General features: G+C 31.8%; 1 protein-coding gene and 1 non-coding gene across 3 annotated transcripts in view; one reads left to right on the top strand and one right to left on the bottom strand.

Annotated features, from left to right (window-relative positions):
- LOC138933418 (uncharacterized) overlaps window positions 1-14,153 on the top strand; it is a 167,629-nt gene that overhangs the window by 70,815 nt on the left and 82,661 nt on the right. The window lies entirely within an intron of this gene.
- Window positions 10,852-10,924, bottom strand: Trnav-aac (transfer RNA valine (anticodon AAC)). Its single transcript has one exon. It is a non-coding gene; the product is annotated as a tRNA-Val (tRNA).

Raw genomic sequence — 14,153 nt, 5'->3', positions numbered from 1 at the left:
AATACATATTTTCTACGCGCTCTCTTTTCCGACTCAACAAAGCGAGAGAACCGGGTCGACCAATGTCCGCCCTAGTATTTCAAAGCACTTGAGAGATATCCGCAAATGGACCAAGTACACAAAGAATTCTCTCTCGAATACGGTCTTCTTCGTGCGGGGTTATAACCGTTTCCGCGGAAGCTTTTATCGGAATAGATTAGACAGCTGAAAGGGCCGCCGCCATATTCTCGCGGCGATGGTGTTTGATATGATCTTACTGCGCTCGGTGAGGGAAGAAAAAAAAATAATCCCCCCTCGGTGCTCGGGGTCTTCTTCGAGAGGGTTTGATATTCCACGGATCATTCGTCTTTTCGGCTCCTTCTCTCGTCGGTGAGACGTTACTCGCCACACCTGGAATATCTTACGACGGTCCCCCATTTTCTCGTCGGCGGGATTTCAGGATAATCCCGCTCAGCCGTCGACCTTAGAAGAGAATAGGCGAAATGGAGAAACGCGTTGACGAAACAAGGAAAAACACCGACGTTTAACGCTAGCTTCAAATGAATGTTTAAGTCCAAAAGAACGAAAAATACGCGCTCGCGTATAATAAAATACAATTGCGACGATATAATAAATAGAATTTTCTTTTTCAAAGTTCGGATTAGAGAAAGATAGAGGTTTAATGATTCCGAGGAAAGTTATCGATCATTATATGCAAAAATTATTATTGCAAAAATTGCAAAAAAAAATTATTAATACTATCAAAATATGTTTATTTGATTAGTATCTTTTACTTCAATAAAAAAAATTTATATATAATAATAAAATATATATTTGTGTGTGTGTGTGTGTGTGTGTGTGTGAAAAACAAGTGACCTTTTATAGCATACTAATAATTAAAATAAAAAAATAATATAGAACTATAATTATATAAATTACTAAAAAAATAATAATAATTAAAAGTAAATTAACAATAAATTATAAAAATTTTTTGAATGATAATAAAGGTAAATAGAAGATTGTTCTTCGCAGGCATAAAAATATCATATTAAACATAATAATGGTGAGCATGTAATTGTGTATATGGTAAATGAATTAAAATTTAATTTTTCCAATTAGTATTAATAATATAATGTTTAAAATTATTGTGAATAATAATTAATTTTATTTTACAACAATTATATATACACGTAACAGCGATAATTTATTGATTATTATGCGCGTTTTCCCGGACGAGAAATTCAATTCAATCGCGAATAATATCGGAAAATTGTAAGTCGCACGAGGGAGATACGAAAAAGATTTGTCAGATACGGACCTCAAGTTGCTCGTCATGGTAACCGCGGTAAAGCCACGGGAAAAATCCTGCCCAAGAAAAGTTAAAGTTTTGATCCCGTCGACGACCCGATATCACGGTACGTGCCGAACATCCTACGAGTCCTGGCTAACTACCAGAGCTTTTCCCTTCGAGCCTCCTCTCTCATCCCCTAGAAAAATAGACCATAAGGTCGTTAGCCCCACCCGAGTATCCTCACTCAACGACGTCTTTCAAGATGTGACTTGCGCTTCTTGAAGTTAGAATTTTCATTAATAATTATTATATGAATAAAATATAATAATTATCATAAATAAATAAAATTTAATGATATCTCTCTCTCTCTCTCTCTCTCTCTCTCTTGCACAAAGCATTAATATTTTAAAATAGTATTTGTTATTATATAATGTTTGTGTCTTACTTTATTTTATTTTCTTTTTTTTTTTTGTAATAATCTGTAAGTTATAATTATATAACTTCTTTTTACTTTAATTATTAGTTTGCTATAAAATGTCGCTTGTTCCTAAAATACAAATTCATATATTTTATTAGTATAAATTTACTTAGTGAAGGAAATACTGATATAGATATAAGTATATTTTGATAGCATTAATAATTTCTAAATGCATATTTAATTATTATAAATTTAAATAAATAATGAGACAAATCAGTTAGTATAAAAAATAATTGTTTTTAAGAAAATTATTTACAATGTATTTTTCTAAACATTTTTTTTTTTTTTTTTGCACTGATTGATTTGTCTTATTATTCTGTACATAAAAGTATTACGGTAAAATTATCGAAAACTAAATATTTTACAAGATATTTAATTTTTTATATCAAAAAGTACTTAATGAAAAAATATTTTTATTAATAAGATGTAAGTAATAAAAAAATAGTTTTATTATTATATTATTTTAATTAATATTAAATTAAAAACAGATTGATTAAGAAAAGATGTATTATTGCGTTATTGCATTATTAAGAATTCTTTATCAGAATTTGACGGAGACTTACATGTGTGTGAGTGACATTTGAGGATCCCATTTAGGAAATTAAAGGTGTCCTTGACTTGACATTAACGATGCCATCCAAGGTCAAATCAATGATACCATCTTATGGTCTCCTCAAAATCATACAATTTTTGTTCAAAACGTTTTTCTCTAAAATGCTTAGTTTTTGAAAGAAAAGGGGTGTACGGGTGGTCTGGGTCTAGGACACCCTGTATATATACATAGTATCTCATCGACGCGGTTCCAAACGTCAAATTATCAGCGCTCGCAACACAACAGGACCGAAATGACGGTAAACCAACATCGTGCAAACTAACGGCGTTCGCAATTTTGTCGATAGCGCAATTTGCCCGCCCGTCTCGTTGCGTTCATGTACACACACACACACACACACACGCATATCGTAATCGCGTAATATCTCTCGAGATACCAGTTTACGCCGTGCAAGTGCCAAATTGCAGCTGCAGCTGTTGGATCTGCGCAACGTGAAATATCCGCTGCTATAATAATAATAGGGCCGCCGCCAGGTCAGACGTACACATTCTATTCCGCAATTGTTTCGTCGCCTCGTAATTATGGGCATTATTTCGTATCTCTCGTCTAATCCACTATACCTGCCACTCTTCGTGCTGTCACATCCTCCCTCGTCTCGTCAGTTATATGTCATAGCCTGCGGGAAATCGAGCGTATCTCTCGTTATATTTTATTCTTGACTAAAACACCGCACGAGATATTTCGTGCTCGTGCTCTATACTTTATCCCCCAAATTCGTTGATAAACTTGCGCGCAAGAGCTTCGTGAAAATTCTCTAAACTTTTACGACAGTTTCTCAAAAGACAGAGAGAGATATTATTCTTCAAAGTTATATAAATTTCTACGAAGATATATCTACGTAAATATATTTATCTCTTCTTCTTCTTCTTCTTTTATTAATGATCATAACCTTTTAGATCGCGCACTGGTAAATTTCTCACGTTCTATATTTTGATATTATCCTTATAATTTTTCAATCTTTATTGGGTAAATATGCATATTAGGTTACACCTTACCGATGGCTTTGACCTTGACATATGTTGTCAAGGACATGATCCTGAGTAACTTTTCCTTATAACTTAACCGGCGGTCTCTTATAACTTTTGAGATATTTAAAGTTAACATTTGGGTAATAATATAGAGACAAGGAGACACCCCCGATTTCTGTAATTTTGTAAATTATTAAATAAGTAGAGAAAAGTGGACGATATTGGTTTAGAAGATATAACAAATTCAAGTTTGACAATTTTAATGCTTTTATTTCGGTATTATAAACTGATATTAGGTGCACTCGTGTTTATGTACGTCATAGTAGTCTGTTTATAATCTTTTAAGTAAAAAAGTTTTTATTTACATTATTTGAAACATAGCTACATGATTATTGATATTTTGTCAACAATCGGTTTCATTTTCTCGCAGTTTGTTGAAAGCTTTCAATATGCAACTACACGAATTTCTCTGAGGCTCGTTGAAGATAATAATAAATTAATAGATTTTTTAACACACCGAGAAGCTATTGAATTATTTAACAAATTAATTGCAGCAAATAAATAATGTTAACTTTTTTTATTATTTGTTAATTGCTTGGAATAATTATTTATTAAATGCGTAAGCAGGAAAGGGCAATTTTTGGTAATTGTGCAGAATAGGAACAAAGTCCTCCCCACAATTGTTGCATAAATGAGAAAGTATATGCGTGAACGCAGAGGGTTCCGCCCCCCCCCCCCCTACGGGGGGGGGCTCCACTTCCGGAAGATATAACCTAAACCTATTTCTGACTTAAAACTAAAATTTGATTTGGGTTAGGTTATATCTTTCGGAAGTGAAGCCCCCTTGTATAGAGGGGGGGGGGGAGGGGGGGCGGAACCCACTGTGGGGATGATTACGATAATTAAGGCCCCCTGTTTGAAAGGTCGTTTCTGAAGACATTTTTGACGAAGAACACGGGAAAAACAGTAAAAAAAATTGCCGACCAATAGTTATCGATAGATATGTAAACAAAATTTCCGACCAATAGTTATCGATAGATATGTCACTTTAAAGTATTGGACATGATAATAAAACTTTATAAAAACGGACCCAACGATGTTGATCTTGACATATGTTGTCAAGATCATGATCCTGAGTAACTTTTCCTTACAACTTAATCAGCGGTCTCTTATAATTTTTGAGATATTTAAAGTTAAAGTTTAATTTGAAACGAAAATTTGGTTTGAGTTATATAACGTAACCCAAACCAAATTTTAGTTTTAAATCAGGAGTAGGTTTGAGTTAGGTTATATCTTTCGGAAGTGGAGCCCCGTCGTAGAGGAGGCGGAACCTACTGTGTCCACGCATATACTTTACAACGCGAAGCGTGGTCCACCTTATAATTGTTGTGTGGGTGGATTGGGTTAGATTCGTAACAAAAATTTGGTTTGGGTTATTCTTGCACGATTCTAAGCTACACATGGAAGATACTCGCGACAGTGATTTTCACAATATATGTCAAGGTCAAAGTCATTGGGTCCGTTTTGTAACGTTTTATTATCACGTCCAATACTTTAAAGTGATATATCTCGAAAACTATTGGTCGGAAAATTTTTTTACTATTTTTCTCGTGTTTCTCTTCAAAAATGCATTCAGAAACGACCTTTCAAATAGGGGGCCATAGTTATCGTAACCGTGCCCCACTGTGTGCGTGCATATACAATACTTTACAAAGCAAAGCGAAGTCCGCCTCACAATTGTTGTGTGGATGAGAAAGTATATAGTGGATTCCACTATAAAAAAACTAGACACATAGGCTTACGTTGAACCTCGCTTTGCGTGGAAAGTAAAAAAACCCAAAGACCTTCGTCTCTGGAAATGTAAAGAAACACTTTTTTCACGTCTGATCTACGTAAATACAATGTGAACAACCTTTATTTTTCTTTATTTTATAATAGAAAAATCATTAAAATTGTGAAATGATAATTTTAAGTATCTCAGAAACTATAAGAGATCGCCGGTTAAGTTATAAGGAAAAGTTACTCAGGGTCATGTCCTTGACAACATATGTCAAGGTCAAAGTCATCGGTGAGGTGTAACCTAATATGCATATTTACCCTTTATTGCTTCGATTGAGATCATATCGCGATCTTATGGAACACTCTCTCTATACAAGTAACATTTCTCGAAGCGTACATTGCAAAATGTTGCATTCTACGGTGAACTTTCTAGCGTTCGATTTCTCATGAAAATTGAACCTCATTTCCATCGAGATTTGCCTGTTAGATCGTTAAAAGTCGCTATTCCTCGTAAACGCTCTATTATTCTCCGGATGTCGAATGCATCCATCGGATGCACGCATCGAGATGCACTAACTGTACAAGTGACGAAAGCGGAACGCAAACATCGGGGGCGAGCCGAAAGTTAGATAGAATTGAAGTTCGCGAAACTACAACGACGAACAATAACATCGGCTTTTACAACTTGTAATTAAATTATCTCGCACGCACGCGCGCGAGATCGCGTGCGAATTTTGTGTCGCGTGCATAGACCGTTAGGTCTCGACAAAACCCGCAATTTTTCAGGTTGATTTGCCGGCGTGCGAAAAAGAAAACGCAATTTGCATACGAATCGTGTGCAAGGAGAATAAAATTATTTTAACGCAAATGAGAAACCGCAACAGTGACGCATTGCTCACTGTTGTATGTATCTGTATACATTCTACACTACAATAATAATGTAAGATATATCAATAGTTCCCCTCATAATTTTATAAACCGTACAAAGTATTGATAACTTCAGTTTTATATCTACGTAGAACAATAAGAAATATATTTTATTTAAAGGGCGCTCAGTCTATTCTAGCAGTATAAAAAAAAAGAAAAAAAATTGAAAATATTTCTTTAAAGAATATTTAAAATTGAGTTTTTTACGTTTTACATATATTTTATTGATGTTTACATCAGTATTTTTAAATCTTGAATATTTAGCTTTTTTTTGGTCATTACGAGTCTCTGCGCATAGCGTGTTCAAAAATGCATGGTTCGACGGTGTAGCATCATGTTGCTCCTCGTGTAATTGTCTGAAATTAAAAAAACTTGGTCTAGTTTTATTCCATAGGATATTTTCAGGATACTAAATTTGACTAAAAAAAAAAAAAAAAAAAAAAAAAGTAACAAAGCGTCTCATCTTAAAATTTAAAATTAGGTGTTTTATTTTTGCTGATATTTTTTTGTTTTTATTTTGGTAGGTCAGAGAAATATTAAATATTAATTTGTTAAATTCCAATTAGGTTTAGCATTTTCAAAAAAATTTTTTTTCCATTAAAAAAAGTTGAAGTTATTCGGCCCATTAGTTTTCAAGATATATATATCACACTAACTTTAATTAAAAACAAGTTTTTGAAAAAAAAACGTGTTTTTTAGAAACGTATTTGCAGATTTATCTGAAGACACGCTTTTTTCTATTCAAACTCCTTATAACTCCGTTAATTTTGCGAACTTTTCAATAACATTTGAAAGACACATTCTTCAGTCATCATACTTTTAGAAAATATAAACAAAAAATTGATTCTTTTTACTCTCTAAAGTAGATACGGGGCTTTTAATTATGTATATTTCTCTATAATTTATTTTATTTGTGAAAAACTTCGCGCGCGTGGATGCACCTGCGAGCGGAACCGAAACTTTATCGGAGTCACGGGGAGAGAAAAACGAGAAGAAACGGGTAATCGGGGTTTAAGGGCAGTAGGGTAGCGATGGTACTCATAAAACTTGCGCGCATCCGAGACTGGCAAGAAATAAAAGAGGAGCATGGAAGAAACCTCCACCGGATTGAGGAAGAACAAAACGAAAAACAACAACGCCGGTGGATGCATCGAGCAAGTCTACACCGCACATTTTCCTATCCTAAGACAAAGGTATTGTAAGTTTGAGAACACTCGCCGCGAAAGCTGGCGGCTCTCACTTCCGCATCGTGAATCTGGGCGTTCTCCCTCTTCTCTTGGGTCAATCCTTTGGAGTCCCAAGACTTTGTGATCGTGCTATATGTATATACTTCCTTGCAAAATATATACGCGTGTATCTGTCATGCAAACGAGAGATTTATGCAAAACGTTTTATTCCGTAAACAGCGTGAGTAAACTTTGTACAAGTCTTGTTAAAATATCGTTACATCTACACCCGTATCTTAAATAAAATATTTTATTTTTCAAAATCTAAGTAATAAATATATATGTAATAAACAGTTATTTTATATATTTTCCTCTGTAATTATTTTATTTGATCTTAATCAAATCGAACGAGGAACTATTGTCATTAAGGATGTTCTGGCTGTGTAATAGTAGCAAAAAGCTGTTAAAATAGAAAAAAACACATTTCTTACGTTTATACTGTTTGGAAAATCAAATAAATAAATAAATGGATTATAAAAAGAATTGAAGTATCACAGAATAACATGGTTTTTAATGTCTTCGTAAAAAAAATTAATTTTGATTAATATTTTTCCTTATTTATGATAAAAACTTTTGATCGTGAATACCCCCTAAAATCAACAGCAAGAAACAAGAAACGAGTAATTTATAGGAAGGTTCTGGATTATTATAAGTATTTTGCTACAATTTTTAAATAAGCAAATTGATCTAAATCAAGTTTTGCCCAAATATTTATTAGTCTTTTTAATATATGTGAAAATTATTGTTTTGCTGACAATGTTTTTCCCTTGTCAAAAATTTGTCAATAAGTGCTACAAAATACACAATTTTTCATAAAAATCAATACAAACTTTATACTTAAATAATTTCCAAATCGACTAAGAGACTTTTGTACTCAGATTTTACACAGATACTCAGAAGAAATGGAATAGTCTACTAAATTTTCATATTTTTGTCAATGCTTTGACATATGATACATGCATCCTTAATTTTGCCAAAATTTTTGAACGCTTAAAGAGAGAAAACCCATACAGCACTGAAGCTTGCAACAAAGACATTATTTTACAATATAACTTTAGCAATGTTACAGCAACATTACGAAAATATTACAAAAAAAGTATTCAATAATCGCTAGTTTATTCGTTTACCATTATGCGGCGCATGTTGCGCTATCTATTCCGCATTTAATTTTTAGTCATGATGATTATATAAAATTTACAAAGAGCGGCTAGTAAGATTAAAAAGATATAATAACTATTTTTGTTAATTTAAGTCGTATGATATGACCCCAATACAGGGGCTCAAACATTGGACTAAGAATTCTTTTAATAGTTTCCATTCTTATATAAAATCAAAAATTTGATAATAATTTTCTAATATGCAAAAGATACTTCAGATTTTAATAAATAAATTTTGAAATTATATAAAGACAAGAGAGATGTGAAAAAACTCGTATGCGTAAATTCACTACAATCTTTTTGCATCCGGATATCTGAATATTTCGGATACAAAGAAATAGTGAATTTACACAATTGCAAATTGAGTTTTTTCTTATTTCTCTTAGATATTCTCTGTCACTGAAAGAAATCGAATGTGTACTGAAAAATTTACATTTTATAATTTCGTTATTATTATAATACAGAAAATCTATATACACGTTAGATCCTGACTCTTATAGGCCTAATTTCTTATTATTTTTTTCATATGTTAAGGATATTATGTCGATAAATATACATAAAGCATTATTGCATATATATTATATTGCTATGTTGCTGCAATATCATATTGCAATATTTTTGTAGGCGGACATTTTACTGTTGCTGCAATATCATAACAACGTTGCAGCAACATTTCGCAATGTTTTTGCAATGTTGCAATCTTGCAGAAAAATGTTGCTGCAATGTTATTGCAATCTTGCGGTGCTGTATGGGAATAGTATCTCAGCCAGATGTAATTATTTTAATAATTTTTCTTAACGGAAATGTTTCTAACAAAAAGATCTTAGCTGCACTCTGAAGAATATCAGACGAGATGATGTCTTGCATCGTGTTTTTGAGGTGAAAGGAAAGTTAGATTTACTAATGGCGTCGATAGTTCACATCGCCCGAATTAAACTTTCACGAGCGCGGCTCGCTGACTCCCGCATACTCGATTCGCGGGTTTACACGATCGTTACACGAATGTCATGCATAATGTATGTACTTTCGTACACTCTAATCGGCAGTTTACTGTTAATCGACTGCCATTGTTTCTGTTGAGAGACGCAGCTTTGCCTCTCGCGCTCTATTGTTCGATAATTTCATCTCCTCGAGTTCTCATCCGACGGTAATACGCACACTCAGGTGTGAAATGTCGCACATTGTCTTTGATGATTATTGATCACCGCAAATGTGTCAAAATGGAAACAATAAGTTTAGCCCTTTAAAATCTAAATTTTGCATTATTTATTATCGTCTTTACTGTGTTGCCAACTGCATGTTTTTTAGTACAACAAAGTGTGACAAATCTCAGAAAAAAATAGTTGTTATTAAATATGATATAGAATCTATATTATATCTACAATATACCTAGTTCATCTTATATATAAAAAAAAAAAATTCCGACTAATTTCTCTAATGAAGAATTTTAATTAAGATTTCAATATGTGCAAAATAATTCTAGGTAAAACTGCATAAAAGGTAACATATCTCTGAATTTATCGCCACTTAAATAAATTGTACGGGAAATTCTTTTGAGTAATTCTTCTCAAGAAATAAGTGGGGCATTGGTTAGGAAGATATAATAAATTGAAATTTGACATTAAAGTATGTGTATGCTGTATAATTTGTTATTTTTTCATCGAAAAGAATTGTTTATAATATTTACGTGGGCGCCACCTGTACTCCTATTTCGAAAAAATTTTAATAATCCAAACCTATTTTCAGTTTTAAAAATAAAGTTTCGTTAGATTGGATTAGGTTAGGTTAGTATGATAAACTCAATTTATAACCAATTTTTTAATATTTGGCGTCCAAAATTAAAAAATTCAGTTATGAATTGCGTTTATCATACTAACCTAATCGAAAAAAACATGTTTTTGGATCAAATCGGGTGTTAAGTGGATAATTACAGAAACGCTCTGCAAACATTGGCAAACCGTTTATTGAAAGGGATTGAGATTATGCTAATTACAGTCGCAGATGTAATTAGTAAATTATCTATTGGACCGTGTTAACGCTGCACAGAACATTATAAATTACGTTTCCCATATGCAGCTGTTTTGCACACAATCGTATTCATTCTGTATATATATAATATTCAACACTTGAGAGGACAGTCGCAAAAGAAAAGCGTCAATGCAAAAAAGTTTTAGAATTTTTAAGTAAAATGTATATTTATATAAAAAGTACTCATCTTATTTTACGAAATGTTTGGCGACGACCTCATTAATTATTCATTAAAATATGTGTATGTAAAGAGTTATCTGTGTGCAAGTACTATAAGTTACAATAAAAATGTTAAGAACATTTTTTTAAAGACATTTTTATTTTATTTTATTTTTCCAACATTTTGCTCATTATTTTTAACTATTTAATTTTTCTTATTATAAATTGATTTTTGACGCAAAAAAATGTTTCCGCCCGGGATTGAACCGGGGACCTTCCGCGTGTTAGGCGGATGTGATAACCACTACACCACAGAAACTTGTTATAGGTACTTTCATTCCGCTTTAATGCTATTCATAACGGTATAATTTTTTGCTCTAACAATAAATTACATCTACATGAAAAATATCTTATATCTTAAACGTTGCTTAAATTTATTAGAATTATGCGACAAAATTTAATGCATCATAATACAGTATAACATTATTCTAGAAATTTTTATAAAATATAACAATCACTCATATACCATATATGCATAGTAGACACTAAAACATACGTTTTAACATATAATGTTAGAATTTTTTTATATTTCTTCATAATAATTAAAATATACAGGGTGTCCCTGACCACTCGTACAGGTCTTTAAAGAAAAAGGAAAGTGGATTTTATCAAAAATTACAAAAATTTCGATGACTAAATCGATGAAAAAAAAAGACGTTCTATTGTATGGTGATGTTTTCAATTTCTAATGCCGACCGGAAAAAAATGAGCTATCCAGAAGTTGACAATCGAATTTTTTGTATGGAACATGGCAATTTTTATTGCAAATTCGAATTACACATAAACATAAACAATTTTATTTACATAAATGAATAAACAATTTTTATAAATTTGTTATTATTTTAATAATCTGGTTATAAAATGATAAATTACAGTAACACGGTTGATAAACTTCATTAACATAAGAGATTAAATTGTTAATTTTATTAATAATCTGGAAATAATCTTGAAAGTTTGAAGAAATAGACATTAACTGCATTTCTAGGCGAATTAGCGTGTATAATTTCAAGGTCGAGGAAAAGATTAAAAAAAAATGTTTAGGACAAAAGTTTCTTATTTTTTGTCGGGAAATTCAAATCTGTAATAAAAAGTGACATATTCCATTTAAAAAATTTGGCTTTCGGCTTGGATAGCCCATTTCCGATCGGTAGCGGAAGTTGAAAATATCACCATACAATAGAGCGTACTCGATTTAGTCATCGAAATTTTTGCAATTTTTGATATAATCTACTTTTTCTTAAAAGGCCTGTACGAGTTGTTAGGGACACCCTGTATATATAATTACATGTGTGCGCAGCGTTATTTGGTCTGCTCTTTACAGCTGAACTGGCTGCATCAGTTCAGAGCCCATCCTTCTCCTTCCAATGGGGAGAGAAAAAGATAAACTTTGAACCAGTGCAGCCAGTTCAGCTGCAAAGAACAGATCCATTCTTATTCGTTGGTTTTAGTGGACATACTTGGTGATAAAAATTTTATCACATCAAAAATGTTTGCTGCGTATCACTATCACAACATAGTATGGCGTAACATAGTATCTGCGTTTATGTTTAAATAAGAATAAACATACATATTATTAGAAAATTGACTGGCAAAGTGTGTATGTTTCTGTAGGAAAAGGTTATGTTGAAAGTTCGAATTTAAGTCGTTTCTGCAACAGATTGAACTGTTTTCGCCGAAAGTGAATAGCATTACACTTGTTGCCAAAGCCTCTATTGTGTTTTGGTCGTAGTCAGCAATCTGCTTTCATCCCGGATTACGTGAATGATCCGATTTTCGAAAACGTGCGAAAATTATTATATTGACAGGCTATAACAGCTGATTAAATATCGCTATTTAATTTGTGATCAAGATAAATATACTATATTAATTACTATATTAATTCTAATAATAATTTCTAATCTAAATTAACATTGAGTAATCGATAATAATTAATCTCGAATAATTTTGTTGAAATTAATCGTGCCAATAAGACAAATGATCAAATGTAATTCAGATACAAAAACAAATAAGAGCCTTTTTTTTATCGCCAGAGAATGTATTTCTCTATCAGATAATTAATTCGAGCGAAAGTGGCTTTCCCTTTCGTTCGGAAAAGCTGATCTCTCCCTCCCGGTTAAGACCTAATCCCTAAAAGCAACTTGCGTAATCTTTCCTCTCTTATCGGGTGTCGCGTATCCTTTAGTAAGCCCTTCGTTACGGAAGGCACGCATGTGGGAGGAAGTACACGCGCGCGCGAATCCCTCGAGGGGCCGAACTTTAAATATTCACGATTTAATCTAAACTTACATCTTATCGAGGCAATCCCGAGCTCGCGGATTGGCTGTCGTCGCTTCGACGGACGAGCTCTCTCGCGAACGTGCGAGTTCCGCCTTAAGGATGCAGGAACGATGACGACGATGTCGCGTCGTGCAAACGAGGCGAATAAGGAATCTTCTTCTCGAATCTCTAAGGCACGAGAGTTATATCGTAATATTTTATGGCGAAATGCGCCGCCGCATCAAGTTACTCGTATTGAATTATTTCCCGCATCGGAAATATTATTATAATACATAATATGATTACACGCGCGACATTTTTACATTATCTAGAAATTTGAATATGCTGGACTAGAATTGCACGAGATATCAAGACTAGTCTTGATATTGTCTTGACTTTGTCTCGAAATTTGAAATTTTTAATTAGTTATTATTAATTGTACAGTAATTTATTTATTTATTATAGTATAATAATAAAATAGTAATAAAATATAATAATAATAAATTAGTAACAAAATAGTATAGTAATTTATTTATTTATTTATTATATAATAATTTTAATTAGTTATTAATATATATTAATTAGATTGTTAAGATTATTGGTTTTTCAAAAAAGAAAAATATGTATATTGTGTATAAATTAGATGAAAAAAATCGCTATATTATATAAACATAAAGAATGTTATTTGATAAATAAAAACATTTATATTAACAAATTTAGAAACAATTGATAAAATAAATAATTACGATTAACAAAATTAATCATACAATATGTACAATAGTGTTTTGGGAAGTAAACGGATGACATAAATAATAATAATTATCTTAAATTATATTATATATTGTAAGGATTGTGTAATTTAATTTAGTTTAATTTATTTAATTAATAGAAACAAGAAAAATCCATTTAAAATAATAAATGGATTACATGATTAGTGCTGTAACAAATATAACAATAAAAAAAAATATATATATATAAAGAAAACAAAAATATAAATTATTAAAAATCAATAACGAAAAGAAAAGAAAAATTATGTTAAGTATATATTATTTTAAACAAATTGTTTAGTATTAAATAAAAATTGTTAATAAAATAGAGACAATACAAGACGAGATTTTTGCTATCAAAATTCACTCAAGACCAAGACAAGATACAAGTTTTCTAAAATTTTCGATACCAATATAATATTTTTACAAATATTGTTTTGTCTTGAATTTTATGCAACCCTACTG

Source organism: Polyergus mexicanus, unplaced genomic scaffold, assembly GCF_030449975.1.
Source record: "Polyergus mexicanus isolate NDT 795.1 unplaced genomic scaffold, iyPolMexi1.0 SCAF_5, whole genome shotgun sequence".
Classification (NCBI taxonomy): domain Eukaryota; kingdom Metazoa; phylum Arthropoda; class Insecta; order Hymenoptera; family Formicidae; genus Polyergus; species Polyergus mexicanus.
This window is presented reverse-complemented; position numbering and strand designations above follow the sequence as displayed.